This window comes from Rhagoletis zephyria, unplaced genomic scaffold (genome assembly GCF_001687245.7).
Source record: "Rhagoletis zephyria isolate East Lansing unplaced genomic scaffold, Rhagoletis_zephyria_1.1 Rzeph_scaffold_00399, whole genome shotgun sequence".
NCBI classification, from domain to species: domain Eukaryota; kingdom Metazoa; phylum Arthropoda; class Insecta; order Diptera; family Tephritidae; genus Rhagoletis; species Rhagoletis zephyria.
Window position 1 is genome coordinate 47601 of NW_016157483.1, and position 26950 is coordinate 74550.

Sequence of the window (26950 nt, forward strand, 5' to 3'; positions counted from 1 at the left end):
TAGGGCTTAAACCCGATGAGCTATGCAAGTCTCTTGTCAACTTTTATTCACAAAGTGGGCGGAAGGACCATGAAAACATGTTTGACGATAATTCTATTGGACCCCAGCCGAGGGGATAGATTGTCCATTAGGGTGTAGTAATTTAATTTTGAAAAAAGTGTATGGCATATTCGAATTTTACGTTCGATTCTAAGCAAAAATTTTGAAAAACTATATACCAAAATTGACGTTTGACCCTCCCAGTTTTTATCCTCAAGAAGTTTGCATGGAGCGGTGTTTGAAGGATATGCGTGTAGAACATTGTTAAGGGAAGCAGACAAACTTCTTCATTAAGAAATTTACGTAGATGTTGGTGCATTTGCTGTGGTACCCTATGTCACTGCCTTTAGAATCATGAATAAAATTGTTATCTCGTCTTTTTCGTTAAGGGGATTTGAACTGAAGCAACTGAAGCATTAAAAATGCATGTTCGTATTAGATCATTTCTTCGCCCTGAGTGGTAACACTCTGAAATCAACGGAGTTGGTGTCTCACCAACCGGCTATGAAGTGTAAGCGATTCATTATTGTATTTAAAACACTGTCACCCATCCACAAACTCTGAACTTTTTGTCCAGCAGCAGGTTAGTGTTGTTACCTCAGCACCTCCTGACTAACTCGTTACAAAAGACTTAAGTCATAAACTTTATGACGTTTCGGAAAACAACACGATACTGAAATGTGCACACACGCACAGAACCATATGTAGTTATGTATGAATATATTTATGTGTTCGCATGTGTATTTGTGGCGGGTGTCATCAACGTAACAAATCGATTTGTGTTTTATATCGATTTGACTCCTTACCTCATATACATACATACTTATGACTGTCTTACCTACAGACATACATACATATGTATGTATGTACCAATGAGCGCCTACATACATATCTATCTACATGCAATTTACTGCAGTGCACAAGTACACCCATTTAAGCTGATCATTGTTGTTTTCTGTTGGCCGATGCACTTTTGTTTGTTGTTATTGCTGCCGTTTTATTGTGTGTCATTTGCATACAACATATCCATTGTGATCATTTTCGTTTTCGTGTCCGTCCAACTTGTCCAACTCACTGTGGGCTTCTGCTTGTCTTACCAAACATATGTACATATGTATGTATGTATGTATGCTTGTACCCACATATTTCCATACGCACAAACCAGTGTGCTTGTTTTCGCTAGCAGGCCAATTCTCAGAAGATTTTAATCTTCTACACGTTCACAGTTTGTTCGGCAATCAATGCGTTTTGCACACACTAAATTGCTGACTTCACCTCAGCTTAACTTACACACCTTTCACGCCCCGGCCTTGTTTGCATCATTTGCAAGACGGTTGGTGGTGCAGTGGTGTTCATTTCGTTGTTATTGTTGTTACTCGCTGTTGCACAAGCGAGCCAAGCCAATACCTTTTGTAATTGTCCTGCTAAGGTGTTGTTGCTTTTGTTCAATACCGATTTTTATGACTTGTCGTGTCTGATAATTTTCTGATTTTAATGTGCGAAATTAAACATCACATTTTTCAACACACCATCGCCACCAACACCAGCTCAGACTATAAATGGGCACTGCAGTAGTGGCTTGAGCAATCATACATATATGCATATATGGATGCATACTTAACCCAGTTGTCAATAAATAATATAAAAAAAACTTTTTAATATACCACGCTTTTATAAATGGACTAAAAAGTAGAAAATAATACTTCTCAGTCCCATAGAATTTGTTTTGATAACTTTTGATTTTGAAATTTTAGCAAAAGTCATTATAAACAATCTATGAAATTGAAAATGAAAAGCGTGGGGCGCATGTAATACACTTGAATTGATATGAAAAGTAATATATGTATGTATGTATGTGGGTATATGAATAACGACCGCTTAAAATCGATTTCAAAGTTCTACTTTCGCTGTAGAAATTTTAGGTCTACGTTATGTAGTTTGACTATTGTCAATTAAATCGAATGCTTTGTATTGCATGCGCTCCACGTTTTTCATTTTCAATTTCATAGATTGTTTATAATGACTTTTGCTAAAATTTCAAAATCAAAAGTTATCAAAACAAATTCTATGGGACTGAGAAGTATTATTTTCTACTTTTTAGTCCATTTATAAAAGCGTTGTATATTAAAAAGTTTTTTTTATATTATTTATTTTCTACTTTTTAGTCCTGTCTGAATAAAATTTTGCAATAGATATTAAAATAATTCAACGATATTAATAGAAAGGTGCACACACATGCATTTACATGTATGTACATACAAACGAGCACCAATTAATTTTATTTAAAGAAATGACGTGTCGTATATTTCCGCTGTAGTAAACGTAGTACATAGGGCGACATCTAGATGTCATCTACCTCGCCCTATTCACTACAGCTGTCGCCCTATGCACTACTTCACTACAGATGGCGCCCTATGCACTATGCTTTTTTATAGGAACTTTTCAAAGCAAAGCTTTATGGTGTCGGACACACAACATTGAAAGTTTCTGGAACACAACATTGCAAGTTGATAAAAGCGTTGTAAAAAAAGGTTTAAAGAAGCCCTTCTTATATTCTGAAGCGATAAGCTTCCCTGAACGATTTTTACTGCTTTTTGTTTTGTATAAATAGAATGACCAGAATTTCAAAAGCTTCGGGTTCAGTTTCTCTTTGATTTGACCAACAAGTCACTTCTGGCTATGAGAAATAGTTGAAGGTCTAAGTGAAGTTTTCTCAAGTAGGCTTTAAAATTTGTTTTCCCTTTAAACAAATTTTTTTAGAACAAATGTGTTTACAGGGCAGATCAATTTTAAAACCGCCTCGAGAAAACGGCCCTGTTTTATTTTTAGAAATATTATTTTTCATCCATCATTATCATTATAGCTTTTATTACTTAAGAAAAGTTTTTTTTATCATTAAATTTTAAGAAAGATATATTTTTCTCTTCTTTTTTAGTACATTTTTTATAAGTTTAATTTTCTTTTCATTTTTTAGATGTTATTGTTTTGAAAATATATTTTTTTTAATTTAATTTAATTTTTATAAACTTATTTTTTTATTATTATTTTATTTATTACCTTTGTTTTTCAATTTTATTTTTAAATTATTTACTTAAAAAAAATAAGTATTTTTTTAATTCCATTCCATTTAATGGACTTATTTTATTTATTATTTTTTTTGACTTAAATGTTTTGAAAATATATCTATTTTATTTTATTTTTTTGTTTTAAGCAACTTCTTCTTCCTCTCTATAATATTTTGTTTATATTTTAAGTTTAGTTTTTTGTTTAGAATACAGTTTTTTTATTTAATTTTTGTGAACTTATTTTTCCTATTTTTTTATTTATTTCGGTTTTAGATTACGTTATTTTAAAAATACTTTTTTAATTGCATTTAATTTATTTCATTTATTAATTTTTTTAATTTTTCTATTTAATTAAATTTTAAGAAAATTATTTTAATTTTTTCTTCTTATTTTCAGATTTAATCGTTTTAAACTTTTATAAGTCATTTAATTTTAATAAATGTATATTTTCACCGTCCTTTAATGCATTTTTTATTTATTCAATTTTCTTTTAATATTTAGATTTTTTTGTTTTAAAAAGAATTATATTTTATTTAATTTAATATGTTTGAACTTACTTTTTTATTATTTTTATTTATTTCCTTACTTTTTTAATTTTAAGATTTTTTAATTCCAGTTACTTTAAAGGTACTTATTTTATTTATTTTCTTTTCGATTTAAATGTTTTAATTTTTTTGTTTGCTTTAAAGAAATTAATTTAATTTAATTTAATTTCTATTGTTTTGAAAACATTTTTTTTTTAATTGAATTTTTGTGATTTTATTCTATTTTATTTTGTTCTTTAGATTATATAATTTTAAAAAGACCATCTTTAATGCCATTTAATTCTTTGGAACTTAGGTTATTTTTTTTTTTTTTATATTTAACTTTTTTATCTCATTTAATTTCTAGAAACTTATTTATTTTTTCTTCTTCTCATTTTAGATGTTGGTGTTTCCGATTCTTTTGTCTGTCGAAAGATTGTGGTGAATTGAAAGACAATTGTAAGAATCGCTCGGGAGGTAGATTTGGGAAAACACCATCTTGTCTGCTTTCGAATGGTAGCAATATTGGAAGATCTTCTAATACAGTTATTTTTTTTTTTGGCTATAGGAACCTTATCGATTGGTCCCCTAAATGGCAAGGTGTATAACCTCAAGTGCCAGGTTTGTAAAACGTGGTGTTTATCCTTCAGTCAAAGTTTTTCCTTTATTTGTTGGTGTAGTTGTCCTCATCGGTGTGAACGAAATTGTTGTGATTTCTAATATCCTGGCGTGGAATACCATAAAGACGGTGTTGTTCTTCTTATGATTGAATCTCTATTCTTATTTGCTTTGTGGATGTTGATTTAGAAGTGGTGGAGGTTGGTTTGACAGATGATTTCGTTCGTATTTGTTTATTTGTTTTTAACAATTAGAGACGGAACACTGAACGACACAAAAGACGGCACAACTGGGCTGTAAACACAAACACAAATATACAATTTGACTAATTATAAGATTAAACGAAAAGTTTAGTTATATTTATTTTTATTTTTTTTCTATGTACTTAGTATTTGCATACATATATATATATATTTTTTCCATGATTTTTTTTTCTCATTCTTATGTGTTGGATGCTTATAGTTTTATTTACCTTGTTTTTTTTCTTCACTATAGTGCTTTATCCAGCCCACTTCTGTGTAGGAAGTCAATAAGTTGTTTGTAAATGGTGGGATTTTTTGAAAGCAGAATTTTTTGAAGTTGTGGTACGTTTGGAAAAGCGTATACTCGTTTCCTAGAGTACTGTATGTACTGCAGCCGAATATAAGGTGTTCCGCCGTTTCCTTAGTGTTGCACGTATTACAGGTATCCGACCTGTAATGCTGAAATTTGTTTAAGTACGTATTGCCGTATGTATGTCGTGTAGCAATTATGTTAAATAGTTTTATCTCGTATGCTTCTAAGTTCAGTTTTTTGTTTTTAAACTACGGATTGTTTATTTTCAATGTGCAAAATTTCGCAATGTCAGGGTCCCAGTTTGGTAGTTTGTTGTTAAATTCGTCTTTGGTTTCAGTCCACAGTCTGGTGCTTATTTTTAAGAGTGCTTCATTGGGGGTTAATTTAGGAGAGAGAGATTTACCGAAATCAACTGCAGTTTTAGCAGCAATGTCGGCTTTTTCGTTGATAGTTATACCAACATGACTGGGTGTCCATACTATCATTATGTGTTCAATGTTGGATCTGTGTAGTTTGTTGTGAATTTTTGCCACAAGGAAGTTCTGTGTGGTGTGACTGTCAAGGGCTTTGATTGCTTTATTTGCCATCACCGATGCATCAGTCGCATATATGTAGTAGCCATCATCCTTCAAAGTGTTGATTTTTTGGCTCTAAGTTGTGTGGAGGAGAATTTTTTTTTTTTTGAGTTCGATAATTCAGATTGAAAAAGGGTAATATTGTTATGTCAAAGGCAACATTTGTGTCTATGTTATTTATGGTTACTTTGAATTTTTCATAGGTTTTACTATAGCTTGAATTATTGGCAGGTTTGTCTTGTTATTGTGTTCTTAGTGCCGGGTTGAGGAACCACTGTTTGACCAGTTCTTTAGCTGTCAGCCACACTGCTCTAGATAGAGGTCGGAGTTCGCAGGGTAGCGCGTATCGCATAAGTGTTGAGGTAGTAGGTGGTACTCCTAGACATCTCCGTAGAGTTTCATTAACGCTCGTTTGAAGTAGCTTGCTGTAACCTTTTGGTGCATTGGCGTAGCTGGTGCTGGTGAGTTACAGCTTTTTTAATGTTGCTAATATGTACCTTGACAGTTGAGTTTGCGCTGATGGTTCTTCCTAACCACTTAAAGCATTGGACCTCTCCAATGTTTGTGCTGTCAATTGATATGTTAAACTGTTGTCGGTTATTTGCGGGCACATACATGAATTTTGTCTTTTCTAATTCTGCTATTTTATCTTGTAAATTTAGAACTGCTGCTGTTTTGTTTGAGTTTGTGCATACTATGGCTAGGTCGTCAGCGAATTGAAATAGGTGGGTGTAAGGATTGTTGATTTCGTGTAGTTGCGCTGTATATATATTAAAAGATGTTGGAGATAAACAGCTACCTTATGGCAAACCTTAGTATATTTCTACGGCATGTTTTCCTAAGGTGAGAGTCCTTTGGGAGAAAAAGTTATACGTCCAGTTTGTTATTGATGTTTCTATGTTAGTCTGTAATAGAATATTGTAAAGTGCAACTAAGTCAATTCTGTTGTAGGCATCCGACATATCTAAAAAACATATAAAAACAAGGTTTCTACTGTTCTTTTTATCCGCGACTAGATGAAGCATCTCATTGATGCACATCGTAGCTGATCTTAGTTTACGGTATGCATAGCTACTGTTCGGTAACTTTTTGTTAGTTTCTAGGAAATCGTTCAGCGATTCCTTAACCATCATATTTATCCTTTTGGCTACTACTGATATTAGTGAAATGGGTCTATAGTTGTTTATGTCTTCTGTGCTTTTATTTGCTTTAAGGATTGGTATTACTTTTATTAATTTCCATGCATTTAGGACTCTGTTGCTGTGAAAGTGTTCTTTCAAGGATGTTAGTAAATTTTGCTTCGCCTCGGTAGACAGTTGCTTTAGGATATTGAATGTGACCCTGTCGAGCCCTCCAGCTGTTGATTATTTCTTCGCTAGTAATTTTTCAAATGTCATGTATGAGAAATCAATGCACCCGTTTGACGCGCTTGGAGACGCGGCGAATGATGGACAACACATGATATTGTGATTGCTAGCATGTTCTGCTTGTTCTCTTATAATTTCTAGATAGTTGCGGTCGTCTTCGGATGCCCAGATTTGCAATGGCCTTTTATTTCCTTTGACATTTCTTATGAAATTCCAAGCATTTTTGAAGTTAGGGTTAGCATTGATGTCTTCAATTTTGTTGTTATAGCTAGATTTTTTTGCTTTCTTCACTGCATCTTTCCATTCACCGGTTGCCTTAATTGATTCCTCCATATCTTCAATGCGGTTTGTATGATTTGCTTTTTTTCGTTCTGCCACGTGTAGTCTGTAAAGTTTATTGAGTTCCTCGCTCCACCATTCTTTAGGAGTACGATTAGACTTGTTTAAATCAATTTTTATTTTGTTCTTGACATTGTCAATCACATTTGTGAAATTTTCTAGGTCATCAAAGCTTACCTGCGCTAACTCCCTGGCCAGCTGTTTCTTGGGGATAAAGAAGTTGGGTTTCTTTCCGGTGTTTGTTATCTCTATGGTGATAGGAAAATGCTTGCTGCCTCCTAGGTGTACTTGGTGACATTGCCATTTTATCAAACTGCTATTAATATTTGTGAACGTTATGTCTATTGCAGATCTGGCACTGTTTCCGGTGAGGTGGGTAATGGTTCCGCTGTTGATGCATTGAAGGTTTGTATAGCTGATTTCGTTGATAATAATGTTTCCTTTAGAGCTGCATATTCTGTCTCCCCATGCCTGATGTCTAGCATTGAGATCACCAGCAAGAATAACGTTTTCGTGGTTGTTTAGTGCGATAAATAAACGATTTAGTTCGTTAGTGAAAATAGTAGTGTTGATGTTGGGAGGGAAATATATATTACAAATTGTTATGTTTCTGATTAAATTAGTGGTTTTAGCTATAAGGATGTCATAAGTGGAGACAAATTTGATTTTAGTGAATTGAATACCTTTTCTGAATCCTATTCCTACACCACCGTAGCCGTCAGTTTTGGTTTTTCTAAGCAAGTTGAAGTTGAATAGGTTATGAATTGTTGTTACTATTAAAAAGGTCTACATAATTTTTATTGCTTTATAACATACAAAATATTGTAATATTTTTATCGAACTGGTCATCATTGGTTATTGAAATTTTGTCTTGTATGTGTACCTTACCTATATTTTGAATAAGGTTAACTAATGGGTCGTTTATATCGATGTCATACCTTTTTATTAGAAGATTTACTAGCCTCTCTATCTCTGTAACCTTAGTCCAGTTCGCCATTTCATATACAGGCTGTATGCTTGCTTTAACTCTCTGGGTGTTGTAGGTTGGCTTTGGTGGTGCGACTTGATTGTATTTGGTAGTAGTGAGTTTTCTGTTAACCACTTCGTCGTTATTGATCATTACGGTTTTTTTGTATCTAAATGTGGGAAGTTACCCTCAAAATCTTCTAAAGCAGAGAATCTATTATTATTGTTGAGATTGTACATCCCTATTGCCTCTGATTTGGATACCTTTTTAATGGTCATTATTTCTACTACCTTTTTTTCTGTTGCCCATTGCATTTGTTGCTTTCGAGTGAATTGTGGGTGTCGCCTCCACATAGTGTGCATGATTTTGTGTTCTGGTTACATTTGCTATTGCAGCCCTCTGCTTTACCACAAACTATATATCTGTTCTTCCGCAGTTATAGCAGTGGCTAATTCTTGGATGTAATGGACAATTTTTATCTTTACATAGAATATTTCAATTGATTCTGGTATCTCGTTACCTTCAAAGGCTATCTTTAAAGAGTACGTCGCGATGAATTTTTCTTTGTCATTAAGGTCTCTTCTGGTAATCCTTGTAATTGATGTGATCGGTATGTCTGAAACTATATTGTTCTTTATTTCCTACTCCGTGAAATTAAGTGGAATTTGCCTCGCTACTCCGGTGGTTACCACCATGCTTTTGGGTATGAAAGTCTCATATTATTTTTGAGTAAGTCCGGGTTGTCTATGCATTTGTTTGCTGCTTCGAAATTTTCAAAAAAAAATTTATAATGCGACCTACCTATTGCTTTTATTTTTTTTATTCCTAAAATATTAAAGTTTTTTATTTTGTCCCACAGGAAGAGACCATTTCACATTTTGTTGTTTTCGATCATTGTAGATTTAGAAGTGTCCACTAGTACACAAAAATCACACTTGTGCCTATTTGTGTAGCGCACACTGTTGGCGTTTTCTTTTTCGCTCTTTTCTTTATTCGCACCGCTACTTTCTGTTGTATCTATTTGTTCACTGTCCGGTTTTATGTGGTTTGCATTTTCACTGCTTTCGCTGATTTTGTCCGCATTGTCCGTTAGGTTTATTTGCGCATTTTTCACGTATGTGCCTTTTTTAATAAGTATACCTTGTAACGGGATAAACATGCCGTTATTACTTTCAGTTTTAGTTTTTTTGGTTTTGCTAGAATTTTCTGTCTGTTTGGTACAGTCATCGTCAGTTTCGGAATTTCTTCCTGCCTTGTCACCTTTTGCTACTCTAGGTTTTTGCCTTTTCCTAACGTTAGCCACTTGTTTCCCATTTCTACCAACCTCAAACCAGTCCGCTCCTGGAGATGTGTCCAGCTCCAGGTTTGTCTCCCCAGTGTCCGACGCCGAGTCGTCACTTTGCATTTTGGCCGCAGCCAGTTACCACCACCTTTGACTCACCTTACTCGAGATGTCCGAATAAAGCACTTAGTGAATTTAAATTGTTTTGTCCTTTTTTTTTGTATTTCTTTATATATATGTATATATTATTTTAATTTTATTTTTTTTCACTTTACAAAATGTTTAGTTTTTCAAGGAACGTATGCCTTTACATTAAACAATTACATTTACATGTAACTCTTACAACACTTGCACACAATTAACACACAATAGTCAGAATCGTTGTACAGAAAAATTAATTAGAACACAACCACCACTTATTGCTGTCCAAACGCGAATGTGTAATACAGTTACCAAAAGAAGGTCTTATTGTAAAGGACCTTATTTAGAAGCGCACTTCATTTTGCCGGCTGGGATATGTTGACTCTGTTTGCCAGTTGCGTCAGGGTAATTTTACCTACTCTTTTTCAATTCCTTACAGTCCGTTCATAGACGAAGAGCTGCCATAATATAATATGTTTTCTAGTTACTATTTATCTTGAGAGCCGTCTTTCCAAGGTCATAATGAGGGACCTCCAAATCGGGAAGAACCTCTACGCGCCGTTTGAACCCAAGCGAGGTTTTAGAAAGGCGATTCAGTATCGTGCGACTTTCCAATCCGATGCGGGAAAACGTAATAAGAGCTATCAATCTGAATCGCAGCGGCACCATATGTAACAAAGCAACGATGCTGCTGGTGTATGCAGATTATATCGACATCGGCGGCAACATATCCATAAAGAGTCCACGCGTTTCGGGACGCACGTCACTCTTGGCAGCTATAAATTTGAAGGACTTTGGAGCTCATGCGTAAAAAGTGACCTTAAACTCCGACCCGATTTTCAGTACAAATTCTTGAGCTTGAGCTCACTTGATCAGTGCGTAAGCTAAGTCTGAGGTTAGGGTCACTTTTTATATATGAGGCCCTTTGTCTAACTAGGATCTAGCATAAACACCACCAACAGTGTCAGCATAGAGATTAAGCGAGGAGATTCTGGTTCTCGAAATCCGAAAAAAAAATTCAAAAAATGATACGTAAATTTTTCACTCGAGTTCATGTGCTCTACTTTTAATCCGAAGTACATTGCCATTGTTTTGTTTTGTTGTTTTCTCAATTTTCTCAATAAAAACAAACTTTTTGTTAATAATTTTTATTGTAATTTTGGTAATAAGTTCTGGCTTACAGTACTGTATGAATTATTTTTGAAAAGGAAAAATTTTAATAAACTGTTATCCTAGTAGTTATGGGCAAATAGTATTTGATTAAAGAATTATCAGATCCTGCACTCATTGGTAAACAACAATCGAAAAATCGACCGTTAGCAGCTGAGCACAGGTGGACTTGTCTGCCCATCTTATGAGGAACTGGCGAAACTTCGCCAAGTAGACAGAAAATTGATGAAATTTTGTGAACTCGGCCGAAGCTAACAAAAACATGATTTATAAAGTTATAAGATTCTTTTCTTTTTGGTGATCTCGTCAATCGCATTTCTCTGCAGAGCCGATTAAAGTAAAACTTTTTTTAAGTATGTTATTCACAAACGTTTTTCCGATCACATAATGTTCATTCTAATTGTTACACAACATTACTTTAAGCCCCTTCACACATATTTCTTACACTGCTTATTTATTTGGTTATCTTCTTTTAAATCTCTTCACTACTCCACCCAATCGTCTGCACTAAGTAGGTTCAACTCACTATGCTAATCATTTCCTACTTCCTGCGATGATCACTGATCAGTTGCGCATGCGCACACCCATAATCAGATATTGATTTCATTTTAGGCACGCGCACTCTGCGCTACTCATTCATTTTCGCTTGAAGAAGGTGTGATCTCTAAGCCATCGGATATAGATTTCCATAACTGATAAGGCCACAACGAAGGGCGTTCATAGGCCATAGAATGCGCAGTAATAAGCATGGCGCGCCTTTTTGTCTGTTGCCACGAAATCGATCCTATGATTCATGCAATATTTTCTTCAACCTTTTTTCTTCTCTTAGCTTGTTTGTACATCATAGTTTACTTCTGGCACAACAAAGGTTGCACTGGCACTGCTGCAGGCTGATTGGAATCAGCCTTTGTCGTTCATAACAATAATGTCTTAATACTCGTGCATACTATATGTATCTATATGTATTTGTTTATTAAGGGCCAAGTTTTCTTCGCTCAGATTTTCTTGTGCATGCTGTGCATATGTATGTACAGTAATATTTTCTATTCTTTACACTTTTTATTTAACAACCTTTTCATATTCTTCTCCTAAAAATTTTATGATTTGTTTGCTGTTGATTTTTTTCTTTGTGGCATATTGATTTGTTGCTGTGAAAGTGTAATATTGTGACACTTTTTATTGTTGCAGAAGGATTTAGTTAAATTTTTATGTTTTAATTCCGGACGAATGAGAAACATATGCACAGATACTTCTATAAACAGTTGCTTGTGTTGTAAAGTATAATCTAAGTGCGCAGTTGTTAAGAATCTTATTCATATTTTATGTTAGGTCGTAAAAGTGAGACCATTTTTTTAGTGTTAAATAAGCCTAGTAAGAGCTGACATATTTTAGGATTGCTTCAAAAAGGATTTGAATATGAAGAATCGCTGTTTTAACTTAATTATTAGCTATGTGAGGTCGAGGTGCACAAAGGGATACAAGATAAACACTTTGATAGCGAGTAAAGAAAAATTATAAGAAATACGAAACACATAAAAAATGAGAATTTTTACATACAATCGCGCTAAGACCTGGGCGAGATATTATACTCGAATTTATTATTTGTGTATGTATGTGTATATACTTTAAGTTATCTCTTAGCAAGCTGGTAGGGCTGTATGTCCCTCCTGTGACAACATAAAGACGCACGCCACAAATCGGAGGAGAAGCTTGGCCAAACCCTAATATAATGTGCAAGCGCTAATCTATTTTTATTTTTAGCTCGTAGGAGTTATAGGATATCATACAAAAGAAGTAATATAATTCGTAGACTACCTTCCTATTTTTGACATCTGCCAAAGCTACACAAGAAGGTCTTCAAAGATATGCAAACAGAACAACGTGCTAGGACTGAGATATCCATTGTCAGCAATACTCATGAAGGTCTTCATGCAAAAATTCGAGAAGAAGTATGTATTAGAGAAACCCATCGCCTAAGAGTTCAACCAGGCTCCGACGTCAAATCGTAGACCGTGTCAGCTTACACGACCTTTCTTATGGAATTTTCGAAAACGCTCCACCGAATAACGTTGCAAACTGCTCAAGTGATACAACGATCACCCCGATTCGTATCAAAGCAAGATTCTTCAACTTCTCGTTCAGTTGCGTGCATGCCGTTTCTGTCGATAGGCGATAGTTGCTCGACCATCGATAGTCATGTCTATAGTATCTATCGATTGTTTGCTAACCCTAGAAAACACAGTTACTTTTTCAGTTAAATTTTGTGCTTTCATAATTTTCTTTTTCAATTAATTATTTTTTAACTGCTATAAATTTTGATTACTCCTTATATCAGATTTCAAAGGCTAAAAACGCTACAGCAATTCCAAAACAAAGCAAAAAATCATTAAACTAGCATAAATATTAATACTAATAATTGCCATAAAAATGCGGACAAATGCTAGAAGTGGAAAGTTAAAGCATTTAGTTGCGATTAGCCACAAAGATTGTAAATTAATTTTTATAACAAACGAGAGGGCACTGCAGGCATGTTATATTATAATAAAAAAGCCATGGACAGCAGCACGTAACAACAACTACAAGTTGCAAATAGCTAAACATAACCCGAGGCATAACAGATAGAAGCGGCGACACCTCGAGTGTTAAGTTGAAATACTAACAAATGCATATGCAATACACTTTCATACAAACGCCTCGTGTTGATAATAATAATTTATAATTAATTTACAAGCAATTTATTTATTTAATTAAAAGTGAAACAGCAGCAAATGCAGCGACAAAAACAACGACAACCGCAGCGAAATCACTTCACACGATCGCGTTGGTTGTCGAGCGCGATTTCCAAACAATTTGCATACTTATAAAATATTCGCAGTTGGCACTTTAGAGCTGCATATTTGCCACTGAAAATGCACTAATTTGCAATTGAAGTGAGCCATAAATAAGCCGACCTATACAAACACACATATGTACGTACGTATGCACACATACAATTGGTTACAGCTAAGCAAATTATTCTAGTAATTATTTATTTTTACAGCAATTTTATTGTCATTTGCATAGGATGGTTGTTAAAAGTCAGGTGATTTGCGCGCTCCTCGTTTTGTCGATCAAGCGTCGCTGAGTACAGGCGGCCCGCCCCAGTGAGGAGTGATCTTGCCATGCTGGCAGGTGCTCGTGTGTGTGCGGTGTGTGTTGAAAGTTGTTTGATTGATGCTGTTGCCAATTGACAGGCGACACTTTACAATTGAATGTTGCACACCTGATTGATTTATTTTTGCATTTAAAGTTACAGCGCGTTTACCAGTTTAACCTATCTACACATTTGTTTTTTCTATTTTTTTTTTACTTTTTTTTACTTTTTAATACATAATCATCTGCTCGTACTTATGTATAAACACCCACTTACAGTTTCTGTAGCTATAAAATTTCGAATTACTCGAATTACTTAATTTCTGTCGCAGCAGCTAATTAGAAATTGTTTCAACCGTCATCACTGGCGCTCACAGTTACATACAGCGCTACAGAACGAATAGCAGTTGAATGACAAGCCAGCTCCGTAGCGACATTCCGCTCATCTGCTGAGTGCGTCAAGTAATCCCTGCCTTACTGCCTTATCCTTTTTAATTGAAAATGTCGTCAGTGGCAAAGTATTTTTGCACTTTTCCACGATGTGCGATTCCATTGAGGCACCGATTGCGGCATTTTCTATGCCTCCCTTTTCTATTTGCCATTGCCGTTGCCGGAGTGAATTGCAAAGAAATCTCTGTTAATCCTGCAGTGAAATTGAAAACATAAAATGAAGCTATTCTGTTTGCTGACAAGAATGAATCTATTTATGTGCTTGCTGGGGAAAGAGGGAAAATTTGACAGCAGAAGCAAAAGAAATCATACTAAATACATACAAATATATGTACGAGTATATCTACTTAATTATCTACTACAGTGAGACAGTTTAATAAAAATTTATCATGAACGAAAGACACAAGATCACGCCTTAAGGAAAGAAAGAAAAAAGTTTTTTCCAGCTGTTGAAAACTCGACGCTATGTTTGTTGTAAGAAGTAAACAACGTAGAGAACAAAAAACAAGTAAGAAAGTCTAAGTTCGGGTGGAGCCGGCGCAAGTATTAAATATATGTTTTCCACCTTTCCGAAAGCTACCGCTACATGATAAGCCGGCGTGTATAAATGTTAAGTAAACTAGCGTCCTTAAATTTCAAAATATTGAAATTTCAAGCATTTCTGAAATTTACCGTTATATGAAAAGCGGCCGTAATTTTAGTCCGATTTCAACAATTTTCAATGGTTTACTTTTATGTGGCAAGCACAATAACCATACCGAGTTTGGTACAAATTGCTAGAACGGTTAGCGAGATACATATACGTGATCATAAGTGGGCGGTGCCACGCCCATTTTCCAAAATTTTATCATAAACGTATTTCCTGGCAAAGAATTGTTGCAACCATCATTTTGAATAAATTAGCTTTAATATTTACTGATTCATCGAAGATTTTGTATTTCTCTAAATTATTGTTATATGGGATGGAGGCGTGGTTATTGTCCGATTTTTTAAATTTTCGGCCATTTACCAATTTGTACCAAACTCGGTATTTTTATTGTGCTTGTCGCATAAAAGCAAAACGTTGAAAATTATTGAAATCGGACCAAAATTACGGCCGCTTTTCATATAACGGTAAATTTCAGAAATGCTTGAAACTGCAATATTTCGAAATTTAAGGACGCTAATTTACTCAAAATTGATACACCCCGGCTTACCATCTAGCGGTAGCTTTCGGAAAGGTAAAAAAACATATATTTAATATCTACTATTTAATGTTCGGCTCCGCCCGAACTTAGACTTTCTTACTTGTTATTATGCAAATTCTTCTATAAATCATGTCGTTGTGTTAAATTATTCTTTACCTTATATGTGCACACGTTGTCACAATCGAAAACTAAGAAAATTGCAGTAAAAAGTCACCACCAAATTGTAAACAACGAACAAATGTAAATAAACGGCCAATGTCAAAGTCGCCCTAAATGCGATTATAACGGGCTACTAAGATGAAGGCGTGATCTTGTATTTTGGGTTCATGCAAATTTATATACACACATGTACAACAACAACAAAAATTTCGCTTTTTTAACCAATTAGAAACGGTAGTCCTTTTTACGATTGCACCACAATACTTCATCCCAATTCGGCGATAATCGTGAGCTGGACCACACGAAAACTTATTCTAAAAATTGCGTTTTCATTGTGCAATTGTGTAGATACAAAAAATGTGGACAGTTTTAAAATAACGGCACTCTTCATGCAATGTACGGTAAATTTTTAGTGCAATTTCGAAGGAAATATGCGTAGCTCAGCCTGACGTCCAAGGTTCAAGAGAAAATGTAGATATTTCCACTCGATGAAAAAAAAACTTCATCGATAGCTTAAAGGTGGGACCCTCAATGGCTACAGGTGTCGCCTGTGTGTAATTTTTCATATATACAGTGGTGGAAAAATAAATAGGGACACGACATTTAAACAAGTTTTTCCATTTGTCTTTTGTCTATTTAATATTGATTATTAAAAAAAATATAGCCCATTATCTTACAAAAAACATATAAATTCATATTTCAAGCTATGTGCAAAAGTTATGAAAATTCTGCAAACTTGCATCAAAATTTTCTGCTTTTTAATAAATTGACGCAGAGGAAGAGAATAAGTTATATGTTTACTTATAAATGTATGTTAGTACTTTCCTTCTTACAAAAACGAAGCAACAATTTGGTAGAAATAAGATTTAGTAGCTGTAAGGTGAATCGGATAGCGCTAGAAAATTCAAATAAAATCCTCAGTGAAAAAGAGTATCCTTGCAATACCGAAATTAAAACGGCCTGCAATTTACTTTTACAGACTAGCAGTTCCTTTTGATTGAGAGAATAGTTTCTGGTTCAAAGGTTTTTTAAACGACTTCGAAAAAAGGAGGAAGGTTATCAGTTCATCGGAATATATTTTTTTATGTGTGTTACCGGGTACCACGTGAACCGTTTTGAATAATTCATTGTCATATCACTTGTTTAGTTCTAATCATGGGATCATGAAGAAACTAACGGTATTTCAAAATTTTTATATGAGAATAAAAAGATAATTGGATACAGGCACGGCCGTAGAGACGAAATCCGGGCCCGGGAGGAATCTCGAATATGGCACCTGGTGTAAAAATTAGATGAGAAAATTAATAATAAAAATATCGTAGTACCTAGGAAGCCCATTGAGATTGCGGCTTTTATGATTTCGAAGGCAGTATATTGAAGTATATTATTGGATAATTAATATTTTAGTGGTAATGGGCTTTATGAATAAAAACTTAAGCAATTGACTTTTCTTAAATTTCAGACTTTTTACTTAAATTTGTTTGAATAAATCGAGTAAAAGGTCTGAAATTTTAAGAAAAAGCATTTGCTTAGTAATTATTCATAAGACTCAGGAATGATTGAATCAGGGAAAAACTTTAGCAACGATGTTTATTTTTCACTCAGTTTACCTTACCTATTATTGAAACTCTTGACACAATTCTCAGAGTTTTGCTTTTCTGGCTTTAGCTGAGGCAAAGGCTTAGAAGGCTTGCTAACTAAATATGCAAATCTTGCTAATTAAATTTGCAAGCATAACGCAGCCAATGCTGAAACTCGACTCTGGGTTGAACGAGAACGATGATAGTTTTTTTGTTCATCTCCATATGTAGATTATAGTGGTCCAAATTTTGTATGGGGGGGGAAAGATATCATCGTAAAACATTGGGCACCCCTTAGTTTTTTTTCCTTTTGGTATTTGTAATATCAAACCAACTTTCAATTTTCTACAGTAATCAATAGAGTGCTTGGTGCTCTATGATCTTGAAATGCGCTACTGAATCCCTTTAAAACTGACAAAAATAAAAAACCCAACATCAAAAAACAAAAAACAGGTCGCCCCTCGGTAGGCAATGGCAAACCTCCGAGTGTATTTCTGCCATGAAAACAGCTTCTCCCTCCCCTTCGTGTGACAACATCAAGGTGCACGTCATAATAGGAGTGCCAATTTATATATAGATTATTTAAATTTGAAGTGATCTTAGGTTGCTCAATCAATTGTTTGGTTAATATTTGTACCATACACTTCTAGATTAAAATATGAACATTTCAAAGGCATCCTCAAAATTTATACTTAGAAACGTAAAGATCGGTGCCAGGCCTTCTTTCGAAAAAAGGAACAATTTTGGAAGGTGCCCCAAACCATATTTCGGAAAATTTTTTTTTCGGACCACTCTAATGTAACATGTACATATGTACATACAAAAGCGTGTATACAAAGATTTTTGTGCCTTTGTCTTTTTGCAATTGCTAGATTGTTTAAATTTTAGCTCTGATCCAGTACTACGTGAACTTACAGGTTTTTCCACGAACTTGCAGGAAGCAACAGGAAAAAAGATCCCATACTCCAAATTCCTCCAAAATCCTGCAAATAAGAGCGATTTTTGGAGAGTTGTGTAGAGAATGAAGTTGCAAGATTTTACCCGAACTTTTTCTTCTGGCAAAATCATGAAAAGTGTCAAGCGATCACTGATTAACGTTTTTACAGGAAAAATGCTTTTTTTGTTCCCGTACTTTTTGTTGTTACTCACTTTTTACTCTCACTTCAGGGAGTAATTTTGCTGTTTGACATTTTTACAGGATTTTACACGAAAAGTATTGGATCAGGGCTTATGTAAATTTTGCGGCTCTGCGCTGTCGCTTTAAATAGTGGTGGACTGCTGCAAGAGCATCTGTAAAAATTTAAGGTGATGATCGTCCAGAGAAGAAAGTGAGAAGAAGCCTAAGTGAAAGGTTCCATCACCTTTTACTCCTTTTCTAAAGCTTCTCAAACATTACAAAACAAACGATTTTTTGACACTTTTACCTCGTTTTTCTCAAAATCTGGAGCTGATGAAAACTTTATACTTCGATTCGAAATCAGCATAAAAAAGTTTATCAAAAACAGTTTTGACATTTGCCGTACCAACAACATTATAGCCTTGTGTTATGGGTTCCCGTTCAAAAGGGATAGAGAGAAATAAAATGGGGGACAGACTGACCAAGGAAGCGGCGGCCAAACCCCGATGTGCTTAGAAATTAAAAACAGAAATGGGATAGCAGCACTGGCACTGCCTATTAGAACTACATACATCAAGCTTCTATTCAATCTCTCAAAGGATAACTTGCGCACTGACACACTCATGTAGGCTCAGTTGCACAACTTAAGTATTTGGTCAAATACTCTGAGCCGTTTCTGTCACTCAGCCATAGATACACCTCTAGTAGACCTTAAGGCCGCATTGCACACCTTGTATTAATATATCTCTTCGGTGATCGCAGTATCAAACAAGACGTGCTATATTTCCGGAGGCAATACCGAAATTTCTCCACCTATGATTGCCATTGAAGATGTTGGAATAAAGTAATAAACTTGTACCGATTTCACTGAAACTTGACACGTGCTTTTCGGTACTGTTTTTGCGTCGGAATTATATTTTTTTTTTTAACTTTAAGACTTTCACGAAATATTTCGGTAAAATATTGAAATTTACGAGGCTGTACCGAGGTGAAAATCGAGTTGTTTATAAATAAAGTTAGTATAAAATAACACTTTTTACATCAGATGATAAAAGAGTTTAATCTTAAAAGTTCTGCATAAAAATGTTTAAAAATTTTATCAGCGGAGTCAAAATAATGCAATTATTCTTGCTGTATTCAAATCGGCCCAGCTCATGTAAATCTTAGTATATTAAACTTTATAGTTCCGCTGGGAAAACCGCAACTTTCATGAAAAAGCTCATAAAACTTATAGAATTGGAAAAATAACACTTGCATTTGAAGTCGTAGTGCACCTAATCTTGTGCGGGGTCTTTTATGCCTTCCATATGTACATAAACATATCGTCCTTTAAAGTACAAAACCGCGTATCGTGGTTCAGAAATTTATGCCAAAAAATATATTTGCTCACCGGAAGCGCGTGGCATTAAGCCCTTATCCATTTATAATATCAATACTTAGATATAAGAAGAAATTATTAGAGATAAAAGAGAGAACCGTTTTCAAATAAGACAAGTTTCACTCTCTCCTATAAAATTTGGCCAACTTCACATACGAAGTTTTGCATTTTCTTGATAAGCGGTTTTCTACTTTAAACGTCGATATGCTTCATATTTATTTGAATAACTGTCACGAGACTTTGGCCGAGCTTTAACGCTCTATTTCGTAGAGAAAAGATTAGGTTGACGAATCGAAAATTTGGGGAAAATGAAATTACATATTTCAGTTAATTAAGGATCACATATTTTAATTTTAACATATCTGCATACCTAAATTTTCTCTGCCTTAACTTTTCAGCGTTGTTTTTGGTTTTGTTAAATAAAACCCGCAAATGTTACATCTCCCAAAATATGAAAAGTTACAACAAATACATATTGCAAAGGCATTCCATATAATCGAATAAATTACCTATTTGAGAGCCACGTGTTGCCAACACAATTGCCATATATGTACATATGTATATATGTATACATATCTTTAAGTAGCTCCATATCTAAAAATGCCAGCGATAACACTAATGAAAATGCGTTTTCCAATTTTTCTAATTGCGCATTAGTGGAAGTGAAATCCATTTTGTTCATATCTACTGAGAGCAGCACAAGCTACATACATATTCGAATGTTAATAGAAAAATTGAGCAAATCAATATTGAATATGAATAAGTGAAAAATGTACTGAAAAAAATATGGTGCAAGCTAATCGACAAATTACAATAACAATCTGGCTTCCTAAACAGAACACTATGTAGTTCGCCTATCACTTAATGGCTTTCAGCTCAAGTGCTGCTTCTGTTTATGTGCGCATTAAAGATTGGTGAAATTGCTTGTTGCCTCAAATGTACTTGTAACACAATGTACACACACGCGCATCCGCCATTACACTCAATGGATTACGAAACGTTTTAGTACGGGTAAATGGCACATCAACATGTTCATCACAATTTTGCTATAATTTTGATGACGTGCATCAACGGCAACATTTAACAATTCACATTTCAGCAGCTACTCGCAAAATTAGCCAAAATGTGGGAGGTTATAGAAATCAATTTCGTTAAATGCAAATACTTGCATGCAACGAGGTCAGCGCGTAGGTCGTTGAAAACCCGTTGGGTAGCTTTCGCGTATGTATTTACTTTGGAGCTTTTCATATTTCTTTTTTGCAGCCAAATAGATAGAAAATTGCTTGCAAATTACTGTTTTCAACACCAGCTAAGTAAGCGAGGCACTGTGAGGCAAACTTGAATTTGAGTGGTCCGAAAAATGAAGCTTAACTAAAACTAACAAATGCCAATAGCTGTAATTTTATTCGTAGAAGAGGGAGAAATTCGGATAAACGAACAACGACGAAGAAATATATAAATGTTGTCTCTTTGGCGAAATGGTGCTATTACATTTTCTGAAATAAAAATATAACGAAGCTTGTCACTTTCGGGTTAGTATTTGGTCCGTTGTGCCCGATGAATTTCGCGACTATGTTCAGCCGGCTGTGTAGGAGTTTCAAAATCCTCTCTTTGAATCTGCCTCTGAGTGAACTTTGTGGAGTGATCGTCCACCGCGAAAGAATATCAGAGAGAGAGAGAGAGAGTGTGTCTCTGCATTACGGCATCGTTTCATGGCTGAGAGCCTCACTTTGTCCTGCCCTATAGTCAGAGCTGGACTAACATTTGTGGGGCTGTGTAGATTAAACTCAGTGCTTTTCCTTAATTTATCGATATACATATGTATATTTCAGAAATTTGGCATTAGAATTAGTGCGTAACAGTATAGTTATTTTATCAAATCTAAGACAGGTTTTCTTTATTAATATTATTACCATGTATTAAGATTATGTTACTATAATGATTCTTTTTGAGACTTTCGTCTCAAAAGTGGTAATAATAACGTCGAAGTTGAGCGAAGCTGAGTTCGCGAAGATGGAAACCCCTACCTTAAGTCGTATTATTTATACAAAGGACTATTAAAAAAGTACGGTCGTGAGTGAGATTACTTATTAAAGTACTTTAAAAGTACAACTTTCAAGACATAGATAAAAACGTATAAATTGTTACATATGTCGTACCTGTATATTTTTATAGTTCTTTGCAACTTTTTGTTATTTCCCATGTTTGCATAATATGTAAATACACTCAGAAAAAAGTCAGCTAAATATAGATATCTCTCTAAACCAGTGATGCGCAGAGAGAGCTTTTACTCAATACGCGCCTATATAAAATGTATGGAAAGTTTAAAAGAGCTTTGCCCGCGGGCAAGTACTCTAAGCACATGACAAATCTTGTGTTGATAGAAACATATTTAGTTGACATAATTTAACTTTTTTCTCAGTGTAGTTATAAAAATACAAGTAAAACTACTTGTATGTTTTGTGACCTAGGGAAGTAAACCTGTTATGAATTCATGAATTTGTAATTTTTGTTTTTTAAATAAAATGTGTTATATGTTTTGTATAACAAAGAAAAAAGATTTAAAAAAGAACTTATGTTTTTTTTTTGGTATAAAATCTTCAATAAAAACATTTCTAGAGAAAAAAAGATTTTTTCCCAATTTCAGTAATCATTTTGTGGTTTTTTTGAAGATTTTATCATCACTTGAAGGATTTTTAACAACACCGGCAACACTGTGCTCCACACAAGAGGGCCATCGAAACGTATAATTCAAGCAATAGCTTTGCTGGTCCTTGAAGTCCATTATTCTCTACGGCTCAGAGGTTTGGGTAACTGCATGTTACACGCCTTCATACAAGTATTAAGGGAATCCGATCAGTGCACAGATTTCGCGTCCTAAGAGTCTGTTCAGCATTTCGCACCTTATCGGAGGATGCAATTTGTTTCGCCTCAGGTTTTAAAGACTGCGAACCAAGGTGATCTCTACGGAAAGTCCTAGAAATTATTACCAAGGCGTCGCACAATGTTACAGAGACAATACTAATGGGATCACTGCAATCGTGGTCGATGGACCTAAAGGCTTATACCCAGCGTAGGAAAAGGGCTTGCAAGGAAATATGTCGGCTACTTTAGAGCGTACGTACCGTAAATTAAATGATGCTGAACATTGTGAAACCTGCGGCCAAAATAGTCGCGGAAAACATCATGGCAAGGCTAAGACGGCAAGAGCACAACCGACCAAGTCGAAGATAAACTAATACGGCAGCCGGTATTATATATTTGTGTAAATGATATAGTAATTACGTCGGAGATCAGTTTTCGACTAGATATATTAGATGAGGTGTGGGGGGACTTATCGAAAGTGGCGGTGGTTGAAGACACCAAGGTTGGTGTAGCAGTATGTTCAGCCCGCTCCTGGCCAAAGTTCAGCAACTGCACAAGAAGTACTCAACGGTTTCTTCCTCTTTGCTGCAACTTTTGCTATATCGGCGGAGAATATTCCTATAGGATAGAATATATATAGAATAGTATACAGATTATGGAATAGAGAATATTACTAAAGTCTCGAAGAGTGCCTACCAAGCAGATAATGACCGGATACACAAGGCGTGACCATCGCAATATCCTCTCTTGGGGGGGCTGAGCAGTTCTTTCGTCCCTTTCTTATATATTTTCCTGGTAAACGCTGCCAAATTGGTTAACAGTAGAAGTGTTAGTTTGGGGTGGTTCTTCAAGCACATGAAATGCATTAAAACGCTGTTCTTATGACTTTACTCAGCAGTTTTAGGTACTTTTACATTTGAGTTTATGCCACCAAGCAAGTATTTCATATAATACGATCGAGCTGACCACAGGAGTGTAAAGCCAATGTTTAATACGGGGTGTTAGGAATCTTCACACCCCTAAAAATTAGCGAGGATACTGTGGAGAGTCAGTGCTTCTTTGTAAAGAGACTGGCTTTGATTATATCGGGGTTTATTCCGAGTCTCCTACACCTAAATGATGACTAACTGAGGACACTGCCAAGTAAATGTAACTTGAGACTGACTGTATTAGAAGAGGGGCCTAGGATCGAGCTTATGCTCAACCGGAGGGGATACGAAGTTTTACTTAGGTTTAAACTTACACGTTAACGGGTCCTTCTCCTGTATAAAAGAAAAACATTTTTGCAAGTCCTAGTCATGTACAATTTTGTTTGTAAAGGATTCTTATTTAGTCTAGATACCCCAAATTTTTAGCCTCTATGTATGCAAATACGTAGCAAAATTCATAGCCAGTACTTATATGTACTTATATTAGTGCTAGTAAATAACCACCTACATATGTACATGGATATCAAATTATTATTTTTTTATCGACGCTCCAGCGGTCACCATTAATTTTAATTTAGGCGACAAATCGCAAACGAAAATTGTTATGGAAAGTAACAGCGATTGCCGATTGGCGATTGTCTATTGCTGTTATTTATTTGTTGGTTTTATTTTTTATTTGATTTTCGTATGACAATTGTACAATCATTTTCAATTTACTGTCATTAAGTGCAATTTGTCACCAAAGTACGACAACAGCGCAACCACAATCCCCACCCTACAGCCCCCAAAATCACATGAAATATTTAAAATAGTATACTAGCACACATGCATACTTACATAGGCCCACTCATCTACACACCGCTGTCGATAGCTGACATGGTAACCCAATGAGCCAAAAAATGCCAGTTTTTGAAACTATGAAATAATTCCATTGGTTAAATTAATAAGACAGATTTGCCAGAAAAATAGTATACATATTATATATGTTATTTATATAAATCTGAAAAATAAGTCTGATATGGCGAATGAAAATCTGTTGTGGGTAGGTGAAGGGACTCCTCTGCGTTGAAAATATCAGTTGGAGAGGAGCTTAGTTTCACTCTGTGTTACTAATGGCTAGTTAACGAGAAGGACGAACGACCTGCGTGCTTTGCTTAAGCCGAAATAGCATCAATTAATAAGAATACGACTTTAATATGAAGTTTTTTTTTATAATATTTATTTCTTTATTGAATCTTTCTTTCGAAACTAACAATAAGTTTTCAAATTTTACAAAGTACCATTAAATTTAAAATTTCTGCGGCGATGATTATAAATTTTTTATTTTTTAAGTACATATTTATTGCAGTTGTTGCGGCTGTTGGAATGGACAAGATTCCGAGCAGCAGGATCGCTGGATAACGAGCCGTGCGCCTTTGCTTCTCTGTATTTAAGTAATTACAATCCAGTAGGCTGTGTTCGGTCGGAAAGGACAAGTTTACGAGCAGGAAATTGATATATTGCCGATAGCGAAGTTTATTATATTGCGCATCATTTGATAGTATCGAAAAAAACCTTTCTTTTTAGTCTTATTGCATATCCCGGCCTAAGAAGATCTCTCGCTAGCCAATTTGGATGGTTAATTAACCGTGCTGAGTAACTGGTGCTAAGCCCTCTTATGTCCTCATGCACCGTATTGACATTAAGAAGTTTAAGGGAAAAAGTGAAAATCAGTATACATATCTTCAATTGGAAATAATTTCCTTTTTTTGTTGAAAATACTTTAACAGTAGTACCTACTTAAATACTTGACTTCAAGGTCATATGTTCATTGGGCAATGATTGACTTCGTAGCTTGTCTGTCACAGCTCACCTGCACCAGCAGCAACTGGCATTGCTGCTTGTGATTGTCGTTAGCGTTGTCAATTTCGCTGTTTTGACTGCCTTGGGTAGATATCACCGTCGTCTGTTATTTAAATTTTTTCATTCTCTACGTTCAACTACCGGCTCCTTACCGGAAATTTTGCTTACCGCACAACTCGTTTAAGCTGTTTTGGCGCTTCATCATTATTTATTTACATTTTGGTATTTGTTGACGGCTTCGTGACGAAAAGTGATTGAAAGCAAATAAAAGCTTTAACAATAAGTTAAAAAAAAAGTATCAAAAGCGGTCGGCACCTTGGTAAAAGTGATTTTTGCAATAGTAGCATTAACATATGCGCGAACACATCTAAACATACACGCACACATACATATGTTCATACATACAAAGTTGGCAAGTTTTAACTCAGCACCTCATTGCCTAATAATATCCTTTGCATGTCTCTCGTCTTCAGTTTACCCCTAAAAGCAATTTTTTCTTCATTAAATTGCCCAATTGCGGTTGCAATATGCGAAACAATTTAATTCAATTAACCGGATGTTGTTGATTTTGTTGTTAACGTTTTAGTTTTAAAATTCTAAGGGTAGGTAGTCAAGTTTTAAATTGGTAATCATTTCAGTGATTTTCATGTTTTACATAAGCACATGAGTGTGCAAATATGTAAATATGTACATACGTAAGTACTTATGTGTGTTCATATGGAAATGAGACAGAACTTTAGTCACATACCTTAAAGACATATAACTTAAATTTTTTAAGGAAATATTTGCTTTTTCAGAATTGTTGTCAGTGACTCGATATTTAATTTAATAATAGTTTTTTAAGAGTTATATGTTAAAGATGGCGCAAAATTAATCCTCCAACTTTGTTTTTGAATAACTGTTTTACTAAATTAAAAATAAAACGTTATTTTAAGTGATAGAAATCTTTACTTGGACCCTTAAAAATTTTCTGTTAAGTGGAAAAGATGATATCCGTCAAGTGGCTACCACCAGTGTTGATACACATTTGTGCCCGTTTTATCGCATTTTTCATGACTCCGCAAGGTAACTGTTCGCTTTGATGTCGAATATTCTCCTTAAGGGCTGCGTTTGTCTGCGGCTTATTGGCATAAACCCGCGACTTCAAGCAGCCCCAAAGAAAGAAGTGATTAAGAAGAAAGGGGATTAATTTTGCGTCACCTTGTACTTCGAGTGTCTCGAAAATTTTGAATATTAAATGATTCCTAAACCATGGTCAAGACGAGGTAACAAAATCAGACCATTTTCAGCACAGTGTGCAACTACTTAAAAACCATTTAGTTGTAGAAATAGAGTTGCTTAATGTTTTTCTTTTCTTCGCACCAAGTTAAATGAATAAAAGTTTTAAGAAGAAAGCAATACGGGTTTGTGAGCAATAACATTAACCTCTATTGTTTTATACACAAATACGTACATACCCTGCGGTGAAAAATTATCAATTGTTAAAACTAACCAACTTATAGTTAGCTTTTTGGCGAGATTTCGATTAATACCTCACTTTTAATTAGCTATGACAAAACCAACTTAAAGTGAATTGTAAAGTCGTGCAGGAGTCATGCAGACGCAATCGGGAGTTGGTTTTCTTTACAAGTTTCTATTAAATATCCTCATACAAAAATTATTTTCAATA

The 26950-nt window shown here is 34.9% G+C and overlaps 1 long non-coding RNA gene across 1 annotated transcript; it reads left to right on the top strand.

Moving 5' to 3' along the window:
• The first annotated feature begins 1004 nt into the window (after positions 1 to 1004).
• On the top strand, positions 1005 to 26612 carry LOC108359497 (uncharacterized). Its single transcript, XR_001846934.1, has 4 exons — positions 1005 to 1018; positions 4175 to 4322; positions 20860 to 20866; positions 26602 to 26612. It is a non-coding gene; the product is annotated as an uncharacterized LOC108359497 (long non-coding RNA).
• The last annotated feature ends 338 nt before the right edge of the window (positions 26613 to 26950 follow it).